Source organism: Erythrolamprus reginae, chromosome 2, assembly GCF_031021105.1.
Source record: "Erythrolamprus reginae isolate rEryReg1 chromosome 2, rEryReg1.hap1, whole genome shotgun sequence".
NCBI classification, from domain to species: Eukaryota; Metazoa; Chordata; class Lepidosauria; order Squamata; family Dipsadidae; genus Erythrolamprus; species Erythrolamprus reginae.
In genome coordinates this window covers 138,393,512-138,412,588 of record NC_091951.1, presented here as the reverse complement: position 1 = coordinate 138,412,588, position 19,077 = coordinate 138,393,512, and the positions used below count along the sequence as shown (strand labels likewise).

At 43.3% G+C, this 19,077-nt stretch overlaps 1 pseudogene; it reads right to left on the bottom strand.

The window, feature by feature from the left end:
• Positions 1-13,482: 13,482 nt before the first annotated feature.
• On the bottom strand, positions 13,483-17,258 carry LOC139159434 (ubiquitin-ribosomal protein eL40 fusion protein-like; annotated as a pseudogene).
• Between the last annotated feature and the right edge of the window lie 1,819 nt (positions 17,259-19,077).

The following is a 19,077-nucleotide window of genomic DNA, read 5'->3' as shown; positions in this document are numbered from 1 at the left end:
AATCCAGTGTTCACTTAGGAATCCTGGTGCTTTTTCCAATTTCAGTGTTTTTGCAGTTACTTCATCTTTTCATGAGTCTCCGAAGCACAAACCTCCCAGGTTTTACAGAGCATTATCTTGTATATCTCCATAATAATAGTGCTCTTGTGTTCTCATGGCTTATCAAGCATATTAAGAAATGGTTTGGAACAGTAATGGGCAGCCAAATTTTTTACTGCCACACTGTGGGTGTGGCTTATTTTGTGGATGTGGCTTAATGGTCATGTGACTGGGTAGAGGTGGCTTGCTGGCCATGTGACCAGGTGGGAGTGGCTTGAACTATCATCATTGTTCAAGTGAACTGTTAAGTCCTCGACTTACAGCCTTACCAGTGTCGCTCGCTGGGATGACAATTTGCTTTGAGTTTCCCACGCTCTCCTTCCTGGGTTGCCCCCTGCCTCAGGCTGGGTAGCTAGGCAAACGGGTGCTGCCAGAAGCATAAATGCTGCCAGTGCCGCTTCTACCCACGCCTTCTGCTTGCATCTCAGGTGGGAGGTGGAGCCAGGCAGGAGAGGGAAGCTCATCCGAGACCAGGAAGGAGGAAAGAGGAAAAAAGCAAGGAGTGCAGACGCAGTAGCAGCAGCAGGGGGGAAAAGGAGAGCCGAGCCAAGAGCAGTAATCCAGGAAGTGACAGCCGCCGATCAGCTGGAGCTGTGCACGCATCTTCATTTCCACAGGTGGAACTGTGTTCCATCCTGTCCTGCCTGCTGCCCACCCCTGGTTTGGAGCCTTATTAAGTAGATAGCCCACAGGTTCAGTTTTGGCACCTTTCCAAGTGTGACAGGCTCAGCTCCCAGAAAACTGCTAAGTGGTAAGAATTTTTAAGGGAGTCATCAATCATTTTCAGTTGGTACCAGGTAGAAGAAGGCGACTTTTAATATACAGTGGCACCTCTATTTACGAACTTAATTTGTTCTGTAACCAGGTTCTTAAGTAGAAAAGTTTGTAAGAAGAAGCAATTTTTTCCCATAGGAATCAATGTAAAAGTAAATAATGTGTGCAATTGGGGAAACAACAGGGAGGGTGGAGGCCCTCTTTCCTCCCAGAAGATTTCTAGAGAGGCCCCAAGGAGGCTTCTCCCTGCCATTTCCGGTTACAGTTTTGGAAGCTCAGGTTTGTAAGTGGAAAATGGTTCTTGAGAAGAGGTAAAAAAAACACCCGGTTCTTATCTAGAGAAGTTCATGAGTAGAGGCATTTGTAGGTATAGCTGTAGGTATCACTGTATCTTGCTTTGTTTTTCTTTTTCTCACAACCATTTTTATTCCTTGTGGGAATCAATACCTCTTCCTCATGCAGATGAGATACTAAGTGCTAATGGTCATGTCTTCGGAGAGGGGCGGCATACAAATCTAATAAATTATTAATTATTATTATTAATTCTTTCACAGAGTGAAAGAAACTACCATTTAATGCAACTTTCAATAGCTTCAAACTTTGTAATAGACATTTTATTTGGGCTGGCCAATTCATTAAAAGTATATCATGAGGACAGACAAAGGTAAGTAATGTGGTTCACCTGCATTCACTTTTCAGTAAATAACCTCTGGAATTAGATTGCAGAACGGAGAGCAGTCTGTCAGAAATCTTTATATTTCTGAATTAGGCAGAGGGGAAATAAAATTGCCATGCCCCATCATTTCTATCCAGAGGCCCCACCCCCATTTGCATCCTGGTGCAAAATACAGCCACGTGAGCAGTCATGGCCCTTCCTAGGTATGCCCATGTTTCTCCAATGCTCCGCGGACTATATTGGTTGTTGATTTGTTTTAAAGTGTTGGTAATGACCTATAAAGCCCTACATGGCATCGGGCCAGATTACTTGCGGGACTGCTTTCTGCCGTATGAATCTCAGCGACCGGTTATGTCCCGCAGACTTGGCCTTCTCCGGGCCCCTTAACCAGACAATGTCACTTGGCGGGGCCAAGGAGAAGAGCCTTCTCTGTGGGGGCTCCAGCCCTCTGGAATCAGCTCCCCCCAGAGATTTGCATTGTCCCCACCTTTCTCATGTTACGTAACAGTCTTAGGACTCATTTATGTCACCAAGCTTGGGGCCATTAGATCTCAGGCCCTCTGGCCAATGAATGTTATGTATAACTGAAGTCTGAATGTGTATTGAAAAATACTCGGAGAGTTAACTGGTAGAATTAGCAGTTGTTTATTCGGCTAGAGCTGACAGGGTTAACGCAAACAGGTTACAGTTAAAATTGCTCTAAAGAAAGTGCCGCGGTTTTGTATTTATAGGGTTCACAATGTAACAAACTCTATCTGACATGGTAACAAGTCTCCCACCAAATGAAGCAACCAATCAGGATGGCTTAGGAGGCTCCATGCAGATTCTGAACTCTGGAACCTTCTTCATGAATATTTAACATGTATGATTGATTTTTAAAATATTAGGGATTTTAGCTTAGTTATTTAGTTAATTAATTGGATTCGTCATTGTATTTTATTGAATTTTATTATATGTTGTAAGCCGCCCCGAGTCTTCAGAGAGGGGCAGCATAGAAATCCAATTAATAAATAAATAAAATCCTCCTTACTGGATCTCCCATTTTCTCATTAAGCACTTGAACCTGCTTGGGTTGTTTGGGAATTTCATGTCATCTTCAGTCCCTGTGTTTATATCAGTCTCTCTTTTTCCTTTTCTTTTGCCAAGCAAAGTTTAAAAAAATAAAAAGGAGCTGCTTCAGAACATAGTTGCTCGTTCATAGTGGTGGTTGTATGCTTTTCTGTACTGCCCTTGATGACATCCAGGACTCTTCATTGCCTTTGCTGTGTGATCCCATGTTTCATGAATTGGCATCGGCCCAGGTAGACCCATGTCTGCTACTTCCAGAGGAGGAAAGGAAGAAGAGCCCTGGATACTTCTGGTCGTCTTCTTGAGACATAAACAAACCTGATAAGTTTTATGCTTAAGACCTTCCACCATTTTTGTAGCCTGTCTTTGGACCCTTCAATTTTATCAATATCTTTTTGTAGGTGAGGTCTCCAGAACTGAACACAGTACAGTGGTACCTCATCTTATGAGCGCCTCTTCTAACGAACTTTTCAAGATACGAACCCGGTGTTTATGATTTTTTTGCCTCTTCTTCCGAACTATTTTCACCTTACGAACCCAAGCAGCTGCTGCTGGGATGAAGGGGTTTCTTTTTTCCCCCTTTTTTGAAGAAAGAAAAGGGAGGGGCTGCTTGGAGTAGGAAACATTTTGCAGAGAACAACGTGCTTGCAAAGGAACCGAAAGGGTGTCTTTTTAAGAAAGAAAAGGGAGGAGGGAGGGGCAGCTTGGGGGAGGAAAATTTTTGCAGAGAACAACGTGCTTGCAAAGGAACTGAAACGGTGTCTTTTGAAGAAAGAAAAGGGAGGGGCGCCCCCCTTGCCTTTCTTCCTTCCCACTCACCCTTTAGCCTAGCCTTGCTTCTTCCACCCGCCCCCTTTAGCTGCTCCTCCCTGCCCTCTGTTCGCCTCCCTTCTAAAGTTTGGGATTTTCCTGAAGGATTTGCACACATTATTTGCTTTTACATTGATTCCTATGGGAAACATTGTTTCATCTTACGAACTTTTCACCTTACGAACCTCCTCCTGGAACCAATTAAGTTTGTATGATGAGGTACCACTGTACTGTCTTGTGGCTCCCAATAGACACAAAACTGTCTCCCATCAGAATCTCTTTTTCTTTGCAGGAAGTGCTTTTTCTTTTTTTTGCATTTGCAATTTAACTAATCGGACTGCAGGCATTTGTTTCTACCTCAACTGTGTGTTTACTAAACCAGGACAGCTGCCAGATTGGTTTCAATTTTATCTTCTCAAACAATAAAAGCTGGAAAATTACCTTTTTAGCAGAAGACGGGATTCTTCCTACGCTGTGCCAGATTGTGTGATTTGCCAGCCTCGAGTGTAGGGCTAATGGTTATTAATCTGCTTTCCTGCCCATTTCAGATGTGCTAGATTACAACTCTCGTGGCAGTTTGTTGGAAATTGTTGTCGCCCAAAACATCTGGAAGATTTCACATGGAGGACAGTTAAAACAGTTAATGTTATGGAAAAGCGTAAATTAGTAGACCTGGGTCGTGCCATTCTCAGGACTGCTATTCATCTTTTTTAGTTTTTTTAGTGGGTGGGATTTTGTTTTTGTTTTTGGCTCACCTCCTATTGTAAAGGGATCAGCTTTTGCAGGCTAAAGCTGCAAAATTATGTAGGCAGCAAGAACAGAAGGTGCAGTTTTTAATAAAGCAACTGGCCTTAAATAAAGTTACTCTTTCCCCCCTATATCTGTGATGGCCGGTGTGCCACAGGTGGCATACGGAGCCCACTCTGCAGGCATGTGAGCTGTTGACCAGCTCAGCTCCACTGTGCATGTGTGAATGCCTTCCTCCAGCCAGCTGATTTTTGGGTCAGGCAAGTGCATAGAAACATAGAAACATAGAAACATAGAAGACTGACGGCAGAAAAAGACCTCGTGGTCCATCTAGTCTGCCCTTATACTATTTTTTGTATTTTATCTTAGGATGGATATATGTTTATCCCAGGCATGTTTAAATTCAGTTACTGTGGATTTACCAACCACGTCTGCTGGAAGTTTGTTCCAAGCATCTACTACTCTTTCAGTAAAATAATATCTTCTCACATTGCTTTTGATCTTTCCCCCAACTAACTTCAGATTGTGTCCCCTTGTTCTTGCTTTCTCCTTGCTTTCTGCTGCCTGTGCCTTCCCAGATCTCTGGAGATTCCACCCCAGCAGTGTTTGGGCCTGCAAGGCTTCCCCCCCTCCCAGCTCCGTTTGGGGAAAGAAGGCTTTAGGATAGGGGTCTCAAACTCAATTTACCGGGGGGCCGCTGGAGGTAGAGTCTGGGTGAGGCTGGGCCACATCAGGTTTTCCACAAGAAAAGCTCTTACAGAAACATTCCAATGTTATCAAATGTCTTTATTTTTTCATCTTATTTTGTGTTAAAAAATAAAAAATTAACAAATTCATAAGAAAAAAATAAAGAAATCAGTAATAAATAAATAAAATGAAAATGATGATGATAATAATAATGCAGCAGATATAGAAGACTGAAGAAACCACATTTAGCTCCGCACACAACACTGAAAAGTGCCATTTGTATCAAACTTGGGCCACACTAACATTAAACTTTGATATTGATGTGGGGGCCGCAAACTATTGTCCTGAGGGCTGCAGTTGGCCCACAGGCCGCAAGTTCGAGACCCCTGCTTTAGGAGGCTTTCCCCTCTTCCTGCTCCGTTTGGGGAAGGGAAGCTTCCTCCCTTCCCAGTTCCATTTGGGGAAAGGAGGCTTTTATCTTGAATTAGATAAATATATAGGTGCAATTAAATTTAGAATTGTTTGGGAGATTAATGACGTTAATGATGACTATTAAGAATTGATAAGTACAGTGTTCCCTCGATTTTCACGGGTTCGAACTTTGCGAAAAGTCTATACCACAGTTTTTCAAAAATATTAATTAAAAAATACTTCACAGTTTTTTCCCTATACCAACAGTTTTTCCCGCCTGATGACGTCATATGTCATTTCCAAGCCTTCGTCCGCCTTTAATAAATATATTTTTAATAAACTTTAATAAATAAACATGGTGAGTAATAATATAAACAGTTGCTAAGGGAATGGGAAATTGCAATTTAGGGGTTTAAAGTGTTAAGAGGAGGCTTGTGATACTGTTCATAGCCAAAAATAGTGTATTTACTTCCGCATCTCTACTTCGCAGATATTCGACTTTCGCGGGCGGTCTCGGAACTCATCCCCCGTGAAAATTGAGAGAACACTGTATTATTTTTAGTGGCTAAGTATTAATTGGTTAAATGTTGTATGGGTTGAATTAACTTTAAAATTTGGGATTAGTAAATGTACTATTTAGAGGGAGAGGCAAAAAGTCTGAAATCTGGGCTTATTTGTTCTTAATTTGTTAGTATTTGATTGGCTATACTGTATAGGGTTTTCTTAGTTTACAGAAAAATGAGTAAAGAGAGGGAGGAGGCACTATGGCATAATGTTTAATTAGTCAGAAATATTGTTGGGGTCATACTTTTGAAGGAACATTAAGGAGGGAATTTAATTAAAAGTCAAAGTATGTTACTGGATGACAAAATTAGAAAAAAACTTTTGCAAATTTTTTGATGATTGCTAAGAGTTACCAACAGAATATTGCATTTTATTTATGGGAAATAGATGGTATACTGTATTGTTTGAATGTATGTTGAGAGAAAAAAATAAAACAAAATTTACCACCACCACCCCAAAAAAACAGGGCGGGGCATGCACTCATATTCAGGGTTGGGACGTTTGGGGGGCGCATTGCATTATGGGTATGGGCCCGCACAACTTTTGGCACTCAAGGAGAAAGTTTGCCATCACTGTCTTATGCTGTCTTAGCATATCTAATTCCCTTCATACTCTGAGTTCATTCATCTGCTACTATCTCATACAGCAGAAAGTCTCTGCCAAGGAAATTAGCAGGAGAATGGCCAAAGTGTGATTCAAGCAAATAATTGTGTAGTCGTTCCTATTTGTAAGTGGAAGATAGCTGTAAACCTTATTTTCATGCAGAAAGTGTGTGAGTCCAAATCTGCTTGCAAAGTGAATTGAACAAATCGTGATCAACCAAGGACTTTTCTTTGGCGATCATCGTCGTGTTTGGTCCCACTACTTTCTGAATACAGGCATGAGATCTTGTGAAAACTTTCTTTTGTAAGCAGCTGCAGAAATGAAAACAATTTAGAATATGACTTGCATAGCGTAGTCTCCACAGCTATTCAAGATAATAGCTCTGAGACTGAATTCACGGCATGTAGGTTAAAGCTAGAGTTATTTTCTGAATGGGTTAAGGAAGGTAGCAGCCTTGTTTAACTACAATCCTATACACCTTCACAGTACTCAGAAGCAAACTGGGAATTACTACAGGTAAGTGTGAAGGGAAGTTGTGGCTGTCAACCTGAAATGTTTACATACATGGTAATCAACCCAAAGATAAAGACAAAGGGGATTTTGCTTTGTTTCATGCTGTTCATTGTGGGAAGATATTGATTGACAGCTGTTAAGGATGGTGGTGAGGACACTAAAAGTTTAAGGAATCTGCAAAGCATTGAAAAGGCTTCATTCAGAACTCAGCTGAACCAAGCTGGAGGGTAGATATACCCTTGAGCCAAAATCCCTATAGCAATGTAAGTTTTTCATTCATATTCCTCTTTCATACTCTCAATTTTCATCTTAAACGGACAACTGAATAGCTTCCATGGTGTTGACACCAGCCACTTATAGTATATTCACGTTTTCTGTGTGTTCACATATGCTTAACCACCTTAATCTGATGAAAGGTTCTGAAGAAATTGTTAAATCACGGCACCGGAGACTTCTTTGGATTCAACAGGTTTATTGAGTAAGGCATAATAGGACAAAATGCTCTCTCCAACAATCAATCCCAACAAGGGCAACGGCTAATCCGTTGCCCTATTTACCGTATTTTTCGCTCTATAGGACGCACCTGCTGATAAGACGCACCTAGATTTTAGAGGTTCGGGGGGGTGCTGGGAAGCCCCCCAGGCCGGCTGCGATCTTTTAAAACAGCCGCGCCGCTTCTCAGCTGACTCCTGAAGCGCGGAAGTTCACTTTTGGCTTCAGGAGTCAGCTGGGAAGCGGCGCAGCTGTTTTAAAAGATCTCAGCCGGCCTGGGGGGCTTTCCAGCACCCCCCCCGAACCCCCAACTCGGAACCGCGTTCAGACGATTCCCCCCCCCGTCCTTGTCCCCGCGCCTACCGCGCACTGCTCGCCTTCCCGGGCAGCCCGACACGCCGGATCGCTCGCTCCCTTGCGCGTCCCGCCCGCCGCCAAGCCCCGCCCGCCGCCAGGCTCCTTCCATCCACTCGGCCTGGGCAGACGCTTTCCCGGGACGCAGGCGGAGCTGCTGCTCCAGTTCGCTGCCAGTACTGTAGTATCCAGCTTGCACGCATTAATCGCTTTTCCATTGTTTCCTATGGGAAACAATGTTTCGACATACGAGCTTTTCGACTCACGAGCCTCCTTCCGGCACCAATTAAATTCGTATGTCGAGGTTCTACTGTATATCGCCGCCCCCCCTCTGCTCCAGCGCCTCCCCCCCCTCCCTGCCTGCATCTTCGCTCCATAAGACGGGGCTGATTTTTCATCCTACTTTGGGAGGAAAAAACCTGCGTCTTATGGAGCGAAAAATACCTACTCTGTCTTTTGCGCGGGAATAAACTGACAACCGTTTATTTTTGGCGGCTTTCTAAACTCAAGCCGCGTCTTAACCAATCAGCGATTTTCTCTTTATTTTCTTTTACGGACATAACATCCCTCCCCTTTTACTTTGGTGATTGGTTTTTAGGAGTTTATCCAAGTGATGTAATCTTTCAACCTAATTGGCGGTTTGAGCATTCGTTGGGACCTGCGCAGTTCATTTTCCGGAGAGCTATCTCCCTGGATGGCCGGTGCTTGTTCTGCTCCACTTTGGTCGGCTATGTGCTGGCCTGATTGCATTGATGCAGCCGGATCCTTGCTAGCCTCCAGGGATAATAGGTAGCCATTGCTGGATTCCTGAACAGGTTCGGGTGAGTGCTCTTTTTGTTTTTCTAAAGTGGGTAAGACAATATTGTTAGTTTTTATTCATTTCCTTATTTGGTCTATGTGACAGTGCCCTATTCGACCGTCTGTTAATGTTACTAAATAAGTTTTTGAACAAAGTCTCTCTTTTATTGTTCCCTCTTTCCATTTGGTTTCTGACTCGTATTCTTTTGTGAATACCGGGTCGCCAATGTTGAAACTTCTCCCTGTTTGTCTCTTTTGTTTGTCTTTTTCAATTTGATAATCTGGGTGTATTCGGTCTAGTTTAGAGTGTATGTTTCTCCCCATGAGCAGTTCTGCTAATCCCACCTTCGTCGCCACTGTTAAATCACGGCACCGGAGACTTCTTTGGATTCAACAGGTTTATTGAGTAAGGCATAATAGGACAAAATGCTCTCTCCAACAATCAATCCCAACAAGGGCAACGGCTAATCCGTTGCCCTATTTATACTCTGTCTTTTGCGCGGGAATAAACGGACAACCGTTTATTTTGGGCGGCTTTCTAAGCTCAAGCCGCGTCTTAACCAATCAGCGATTTTCTCTTTATTTTCTTTTACGGACATAACAGAAATCTTATACATTATGCTTTTAAAGACCAGTTCTCAGAATCTTTCATGACTGATGTCACTTATTCAGCTTCCTCCCTCAGGTGAGATGAAGACGCCTGTCTAAAAAGCCACGTGTCGTTTAACTTTTCCAGCAGACCTCTTTATAAAACTGTCTACGTAGTAGGTGAAATCATCAATGATGTGTTAATTCTTCAGCTCTCTAGGGGAAACACCACATTGTCAGTAAGGACAAAGCCAGGCAGTAGAAGGATGGCCTACTGTCTGCACGATTTCCTATGATGCCATGGATGATCTTTTATGAGGAGCTAAAAGCCTGTACTGTATAAAGATTTCGCCAGTTGAGTATTATGCATTTTTAATGCTGTTGATTTATGAATGAGTGAATCCATCTTTCTATAGCCACATAGAGTGAAAAACCAAATGAACAACACTATGCAAAATGGGGGGTGGAATCTGAGGAGGAGGGACTACTCATATGTCTATGTTTATCTGAAGGACATGTTAAACGGCACCTGACACAACCTACACCCGTGATGGCAAACCTATGGCACGTGTGCCACAGGTAGCACACAGAGCCGTATCTGCCAGCACATGAGCCATTGCCCTAGCTCAGCTCCAACGCACATGTACATGCTGGCCAGCTGATTTTCGACTGGTGCGGAGGCTCTTGAAGGGTACTTTCGGCCTCCAGAGGGCCTCCAGGGAGTGGGGGAAGTCTCTTTCACCCTCCCCAGGCTCCAGGGAAGCCTCTAGAGCAGTGTTTCTCAACCTTGGCAGTTTGAGGATGTGTGGACTTCAACTCCCAGAATTCCGTAGCCAGCAACGCTGGCTGGGGAATTCTGGGAGTTGAAGTCCACACATCTTCAAACTGCCAAGGTTGAGAAACACTGCTCTAGAGCCTAGGGAGGGCAAAAATGGGCCTACTGGGGACATCAGAAGTCGGGAAATGGGTCATTTCCTGTCTCAACAGGGCCTCCAAAGGATGGGGGAGGCTTTTTTTGCCCTCTCCAGTCTCCAGGGAAGCCTCTGGAGCCTGAGGTGGGTGAGAAACGGGCCTACCAGGCTCACTGGAAGTTGGGGAGGGGGAAGGGGGTCATGAATTCATGCAAAGGAGTGGGGCACTTTGGGGGCATTAAAATTATGTGTGTAGGCATGCAATAGCACATTGAATTGGCATACTTCAGTCTCAAAAAACCATGGTATCATGCTCTGGATTTCCCAGATTCCCGCAATAGTGCATACGCATGTGCTTTTGGCACCTGAGTAAAAAAAGGTTGGCCATCACTGACCTGCAAATTTGATACTTTTCTGTGGATATGCATTTCTATGTGTCTCAAGTGGATATCTATTCCATATCTATTCCTGGTCATGATTTGGACAGCTAAAGGCAGTCCTTGATTTATGACGTATAATGGTTTAGTGACGGTTCAAAGCTATGATGCAGCTGAAAAAAGTGACTTATGACTAGTCCTTGTTTTTATGAGATTGCAGTGCCTGGAGAGTTGATGATCAAAATCTGGATGCTTAACAACCAGCATGTAGTCATCAAGGTTGAAGCATCAAAGGATTATGGGATGGCCACTTGAGACCTCCCCAGGAGGCTTCCAAGTCAGTGGGGAAGTAGGATTTACTTAACAACTATGACTTGCATAACAACCACAATGATTTGTCTAATGACCATGACAAAAAATATTGTAAAGTCAGGCGTGTCTCACTTAATGACCTTCACATTGCTTAGTAAAAGACATTCTGATCCCAGTTGTGGCCATAAATCAATGACTACCTTTACTTTGGAAGGGCAGACTATGTAGCCAATATACAGTAATACCTCGTCGTACGAACCTAATTGGTTCCCGGGGAGGTTCGTAAGGCAAAAAGTTCATAAGACGAAACATTGTTTCCCATAGGAAACTATGTAAAATGAATTAATGCGTGAAAGAAAGAAAAAACGCAAAAAAACACCGCTGCCCAGCTGTCACCTTTTGAAACAGCTGGGCGCTTCTCAGCGTTCTCCCAATGCCGAACCCAGAAGTTCGGCAAAAGTTCGGGTTCGGGTGGCTTCTCAGCGTCCTCCCGAACCCGAACGCCAAACCTGAACTTTGCCGAACTTCCGGGTTCGGCGTTCGGGAGAATGCCAAGAAGCCCCCCGGCTGTTCCAAAAGGCGACAGCCGGGCGGCAGGGCTTCTTGGCAGCGGCGGCAGAGGGTTCGTAAGACAGAAAAAGTTCGGAAGAAGAGGCAAAAAATTTCCGAACCCCGGGTTCATATCTCGGATTGTTCGTATGGCGAGGGGTTCGTATCATGAGGTACCACTGTACTTTATGTGCAGAGCAAAATTGCCTGAACATCATTGAATAGAATAGAATAGATAGAATAGGATAGAATTTTTATTGTGATTGGACACACAAGGAATTTGTCTTTGGTGCACATATGCCAATTGTACTTATTATTATTTCTATGTGTGCAACTCTTTATACAAGTAAAACCAAATCTTCAATTTATTATGCTGATCCCACAAGTGTGCTTTGTTACCTGTACTCAAGAGGCTATAGTGCCATTTTCCTTATGTGTGAAAGGCAAACTGAAGATAGGCCAGCTGTCTAGGACTTTCTTTTCCATTGCTCCAGAGAAAAATATATCCACAATAGGATATATTTTTCTTGACAAGGGGCAGATGTCTGTTTAAATTTATAGTGGGAGAACTCTTCAATTCCTATCTCTTTTTACAAAATGTGTGCAGCCGTACAGAAACATCCCAGAAATTCGGTGTATAGTCCAATAACCTTGAAAGGAAGACACAATGACATAAGCAAGCAGCAACTTGCAAATCTTTGAAAGCAGGCTCTACAGGTCAAAACTGTACTCTAAAACAGATAGTTCAGGACTGTAACAGTGAGTACTAGTGCAGTCCGAACATGACTTTGGAATGCAATGGATGGAACAATCTTTCCTAACCACCATAGATAGAGCTGCGGATTTCCAATAAAGATCCAAGTTTATCTCTTTATTCCTCCCATGTTCCCATGCAGTTGCCTTTTCTCTACTTTCTGAATTTCTCAAATTCTTATCTTAATAAATACAATTAATCCTTTGGTTTTTTTTCTAGTTTTAATCAAATAAGATTGGTTGATTATTAATCTTAAATGTCAAACGATCACTAGGATGTTGATAGGTGTTAAGTAAATATTCCCAAGCTGATGAAGCCAGCCCCGTGTTGTCAGCAAAGCAGCAACAGCTTAGAGATCTTTTTCTCTTGTTATTACAATAATTGATACAAACAACTAAGATGTGTGGAAATTGCAAAGCACTGTGGTATTTCCCAATCCAAGGCTCATGCCACCAAATCTTGCAAAAGAAAAATGTTCTCTCCCAGCTAGCTAGTATTACTGTAGCACTTCTAGGCTGAGTGGAAATCGGTAATGTAAACATTTCTAAGAGTTAAACAAAAGCGATAATATTGTGGGAGTAGATGAGGAAGTGTTGTGTCAAAGGCAGAAATTTTTTTCTTCAATGAAAGGTTCCTTTCTTCTCTTCCTTAACAGGGTAGATTATAATGAGGCAGAGATTCCCCCCAGTGCAGTGTTGATATATTGTCAGCATTAAAGTGCCCATGGCACAAACAACTAAGCCTTGCATTAACGGTCATGGGAATATGTTTATAGTACATGTTCATATACAGATCTGTATACATTCATATAATGATCTAATACATATTGACTTTACAGAAGATAACATTGAAAAAGCACTAGGCAGTCTAAAACCATCTCTACCTACTGGACCAGGTGGACTATAGAAACATAGAAGACTGACGGCAGAAAAAGACCTCATGATCCATCTAGTCTGCCCTTATACTATTTTCTGTATTTTATCTTAGGATGGATATATGATTTATTTATTTATTTATTTGATTTGTATGCCGCCCCTCTCCATAGACTCGGGGCGGCTAACAACAATAATAAAACAGCATATGACAAATCTAATATTTAAAATAATTAAAATAATTAAAATGGATGGATGGATGGATGGATGGATGGATGGATGGATGAATGAATGAATGAATAAATAAATAAATAAATAAATAAATAAATATAGCTGGTGCTCTTCGCATAAGGTAAATTATAGAATAATTTTGCTTCAGGGCTGGCTGGGATTCAAGTATCACCCAAGAAAAACAACCAGAAGGCCTCTCTACAAAAATGATCTTCTATATTTCTTTTTTTTTTCCTTTTCATTTTGGTGCACAATGTTTTATTCCAACTGGCAGGGGAAAAAATGGCCTCCAGCAAGAGGAGGGAAGATGAATTGCATTGCTGCAGAAACACCACAGCCAGGTACTAGGAGAAGGGATGGGGGCAGTTCCTGCCATGCTCTTTACTTGACCTTCTTCTTTGTGTGCAAGTTGTTGGTGTGGCCACATTTCTTCTTACGACAGTTCACAGCACAGGGGGTGAAGGTGGACATAGCATTTGCAGCAGATCATCTTGTTGCAGATATAATTCTGGTCCAGCTGGTGGAGCGAAGGTTCAATGATTCCTCCACGGAGACGCAGCACCAAATGAAGAGTGGACTCTTTCTGGATACTGTAGTCTGAGAGAGTGTGTCCATCTTCCAGCTGCTTTCCCACAAAGATCAGATGCTGCAGGTCAGGAGGAATACCTTCCTTGTCCTGAATTTTTGCCATCACATTTTCAATTGTGTCACTTGGCTCCACCTCAAGGGCGATGGTTTTGCCAGTGAGGGTTTTCACATTGTGATTGAGGTTACCAAATGGAAAAGCTGCTCTATTTCTGGATAACCTTATCTGGATCTCATTTTACCTTCTCTCACCTCAGTACCTATACTCTCCATTGATCACACTGTGACTAAGCAATTTTGTTTGAATGCTGCCTACCGACTTGCAGGACATGGCAAGATTTTATCCTGGTCATTTCATCCCCATCCATGCATCTCATCCTCAATATTGTCACAGTATTTTGGAACCCAGGATAATTTCCTGAATGTTCCCTCTCTTACTTCATTTTTTTCAAAACTTTTACATTTCATCATCTCCACCCAACTTGTCAACAAAATAAAAGCTGCCTTTTATTTTTCTTCTTCCCTGTGCTTTACGCTTCGGATACACAACCTTTCAGGGGCAAAGGCAACATTTGACCTTTTATGGGTATAGTGGATGGCACAATGTAGGTGGTGACCAGGCTGAGCCCGAGGGAGGGGTCAAATACATCATCAGTCTCAAGTCCTTTAACACCCGCAAGAGATCTAAGTTCAGTCAACCTTAAATTCCATTGTCTCTTATCTACCGCCCATTTGCTTTGATGATTAGTAGTTCGGATTCTTGCAGAAAACATTAGCATACAATAAATCTATGTTCATTTGAACAGCCTGGACTCTTGATTTCCTGTGCTTGACACACACACTAATTTGTGGCCAAGGCCAGGAAAAAGTGATGGATGATGCTCGGCCAAATGTAGTAGAACTGATGGTACCCACTCATTAATTAATCTTCCCTGTTTCTCAGATTAAAAACTACAATTTGAGCATCCCAAGATTTTGAGAGGGGGGAACAGGTGGCAAATAGGTATGGGTTGTGAAACATTGCATGAATCCTTCAAAGAGCTATCCTGCCTATAACCAAAATTAAGGTTCACTTTAAGCTTCCACACTTTTCTAATATGAATCCACACTCGCATAATATGCATCAAGCTGTCTTGTGCAAAATGAAAGAAAATACAGTGGTACCTCTACCTAAGAACGCCTCTACTTAAGAACTTTTCTAGATAGGAACCGGGTGTTCAAGATTTTTTTTTTGCCTCTTCTCAAGAACCATTTTCTACTTAAGAACCCGAGCCTGGAAAAATTCCCAGGAAATTTGAGAGCGGCATGAAGGTCCAGCCAGTTTCCTACCATTCCCCCTTTAATCCCGGCCATCTCAGGCTTTTATGGGCTGCCAGAGGAGCCTTTCGGTGGCGCTTAAGGAGGCTTTGGCAGTCCAGAGCAAATGAAGCATTTTCCTTTCTCTGGGCACATGGAGAGGGAATAAACCTCTGCCAGCGCCCAGAGAAAAGAAACGCTCCCTTCGCTCTGGGAATGGGAATAAGCCACTTTGCTGTGGTGACTCCCTCACGCTGCCTCCCATACTCCCGGCACAAGATTGCCTCCTGGAGTGTCTGGGAATGGAAAGGCAAAAGGGGGTGCTTCACCCCGGTTCAGAAGAGGAGGAGGGCAGTCGCTGCTTCAGCCAAACTGAGGAGTCACCACAATGAAGGAAAGGCGCTGGCTACAAAGTGAGCGAGAGGAGAGGGGAGCCCTTCAGCATTGGAAGAAAGAGGAAGCAGGTAGCAGCAGCAGCAGCTGCCTTTCGGTCAAAGGAGCGGGAGGTTCCCCCCTCTTGCCTGCCTGGGTTTCTCTCTCTGGTGCAGTGTATGGGAGGTGCATGCTCCTCCTCACCGCCTCAGAGTCCCCCCCTTTGTTAAGCCTTAAAGTTTTGGATTTTTTTGATTCCCCTCACCTCAACTTCTTCCTTCGACAGCGACTGTCCTCCTCCTCTTCTTCTTCCTCCTCCTCCTCTCACCCAAATTCTGAGCTTTTATTTCTTTCCTAATGGGTTTGCACACATTATTTGCTTTTACATTGATTCCTATGGGAAAAATTGCTTCTACTTCTAATCTTTCTACTTAAGAAACTGGTCACGGAACGAATTAAGTTCTTAGGTAGAGGCACCACTATATATATATATAGTGCACCACTATATATATATATCATTTTGAACTGTGTGTGTTAAATTATTGCCTATTTATGCATACTTCAAGCCTGTAAATCCCATCACTAGCGTTGATATGTTCTTGGGGAAATAATGGTTATACCTTAAGAAATCGTTACAGTGAAAGATACAAGATTTTTTAAATTATATTTGCTTTATTTATACTTATTCCAATAACATTACAAGCTCACAACTAGATTTGATGCAACAGAAATCCACCCACCATAAACACATGCTATGTCCGACAAGTGATGTGCCGGTGTCTGGAGGCTGTTGGGGCCTGGATGGGTGTCAACAGACTCAAACTCAACCCGGATAAGACGGAGTGGCTGTGGGTTTTGCCTCCCAAGGACAATTCCATCTGTCCATCCATTACCCTGGGGGGGGAATTATTGACCCCCTCGGAGAGGGTCCGCAAATTGGGCGTCCTCCTCGATCCACAGCTCACATTAGAGAACCATCTTTCAGCTGTGGCGAGGGGGGCGTTTGCCCAGGTTCGCCTGGTGCACCAGTTGCGACCCTATCTGGACCGGGACTCACTGCTCACAGTCACTCATGCCCTCATCACCTCGAGGTTCGACTACTGTAATGCTCTCTACATGGGGCTACCTTTGAAAAGTGTTCGGAAACTTCAGATCGTGCAGAATGCAGCTGCGAGAGCAGTCATGGGCCTACCTAGGTATGCCCATGTTTCACCAACACTCCACAGTCTGCATTGGTTGCCGATCAACTTCCGGTCACAATTCAAAGTGTTGGTTATGACCTTTAAAGCCATTCATGGCACTGGACCAGAATATCTCCGAGACCGCCTGCTGCTGCACGAATCCCAGCGACCGATTAGGTCCCACAGAGTGGACCTTCTCCGGGTCCCGTCAACTAAACAATGTCGGTTGGCGGGCCCCAGGGGAAGAGCCTTCTCTGTGGCGGCCCCGACCCTCTGGAACCAACTCCCCCCGGAGATTAGAACTGCCCCTACTCTCCTTGCCTTTCGTAAGCTCCTTAAGACCCACCTGTGTCGTCAGGCATGGGGGAACTGAGACATCTCCCCTGGGCATATACAATTTATGAATGGTATGTGTCTATGTATGTGTGTTTAGAAAATGGGGTTTTTTAAATGTTTTTAGTAGAAATTTAGATTTGTTATAAATTTTTTTCACTTTGTTGTGAGCCGCCCCGAGTCTGCGGAGAGGGGCGGCATACAAATATAAATAAATAAATAAATAAATAAATAAATAAATAAATAAATAAACTGAAACTGACACTACATGCTTCTAGTGAACTTACCTTAACACAGTCATTGCTCTGACATTCAATTCAACTTCTTATTTTATTTTATTATTTCATTTATTTATTTTGTCCAATACATAATACAAATTGAAGAGAATAGATATGTAGTAATATAAAAGTATAGGTGAACATATTTGAAAGGAAGAAAAGATAAATGAGATAAGGAGAGACAATTGGACAGGGGACAGAAGGCACACTGGTGCACTTATGCACGCCCCTTACTGACCTCTAAGGAACCTGGAGAGGTCAATCATGGATAGTCTAAGGGAAAATGTTGGGGGTTAGGTGTTGACACTACTGAGTCAGGTAATGAGTTCCACGCTTCGACAACTCGGTTGCTGAAGTCATATTCTTTACAGTCAAGTTTGGAGCGGTTAATATTAAGTTTGAATCTGTTGCGTGCTCTTGTGTTGTTGTGATTGAAGCTGAAGTAGTCATTGACAGGTAGAACGTTGCAGCATATGATCTTGTGGGCAATACTTAGATCGTGTTTTAGGCGTCGTAGTTCTAAGCTTTCTAGACCTAGGATTGATAGTCTGCTTTCGTAGGGTATTATGTTTCGAGTGGAGGAGTGAAGGGCTCTTCTGGTGAAATATCTTTGGACATTTTCAAGGGTGTTGATGTCTGAGATGTGGTATGTGTTAAATCCTGTAAATTCTGTAATGTTCTATAATGTTCTGTATCTGGGTTAACTTGTTAAACAAGAGTTGTTAAGCAGAATTGAAAGAAACCATAGGCATTGTTTACCTGCTTCCTATTGGCTGCTGTAGAGGGCGCCAAAATGGAAGAGCTGTCAGCCGCCGGCTGTTGCTGAGGGAAAGTCTTTAAATAGCCGAGCTTCTGGTCTTACGCGCTTCTTCTGTAACTCGCGTATACAGTGAAAGTGTTTTTCCGCTCGCTCAGAGCCTGTAGAGAATAAAAGGGATTTTATTTGGAGACCGTGTTTCTCGGTTATTTCATTGGCGACGAGGGTCTTAGCGGTGATTTTTTTTTTTTAGAAAAAAATCAATATGTCGACCCCTTCGCTTATTCAACCTCCCGAGTTGTTTGACCCGGAAAGGTCAACTTGGGCAGCCTATATGGCTAAATTTGAGATTTTCCTGGAAGCTGCCAGCCTACATACGGCTGAGGACAGCAGGAAACGCGCTTTATTTTTGAATTACTGCGGCACGCATATTTTTGAATTGGCCGGGACTTTGACAGATCCCGAACCTCCTAATGCTGTACCATGGGCTACTTTACAAGAGAAATTGGCTGCCCATTTTAAACCAACGAAGCCGCCCATAGTTTATAGGCATCAATTTTCCCGTATGTCTCAATCAGATGGGGAATCTATTAACCAGTTCGCGACCAGGCTCCGAACTATCCTGGCGAAATGTCAATTTGACAATCCGGAAGCCAGATTGACGGACGCCCTCATTTTTGGGATGCGAAACGTTACCATAAGGAACAAGTTATTGGCAACTGAGAGCTCCACATTACAAGACGTGATTAAAGCTGCTCAGACAGCTGAGGTAGCTGAGGCTGCGGCAGCTGATTTAAAATCCAATGACAAGCTGCAAACTGTTTTTAAGATCACAGACTCTCAGCGTCCCTCGGCTCGCCGCCTACCTGAAGTTCAGCTCGCCGACTATGAAGACTACAATGACCACTGCTGCTACCTTCGAGGACCACCAGAACGACAAGCCCGGTCAACTTTTCCTGCCTGCGCCGGGTGCAGAGGGCAACATCAACGGTCGCGCTGCCCCTTTAAGGACGCCTTCTGCTACAGATGCGAGAAGAGAGGCCACATCGCCGCCGCTTGCCGTGCTGCCTTGCCAGATGACAACT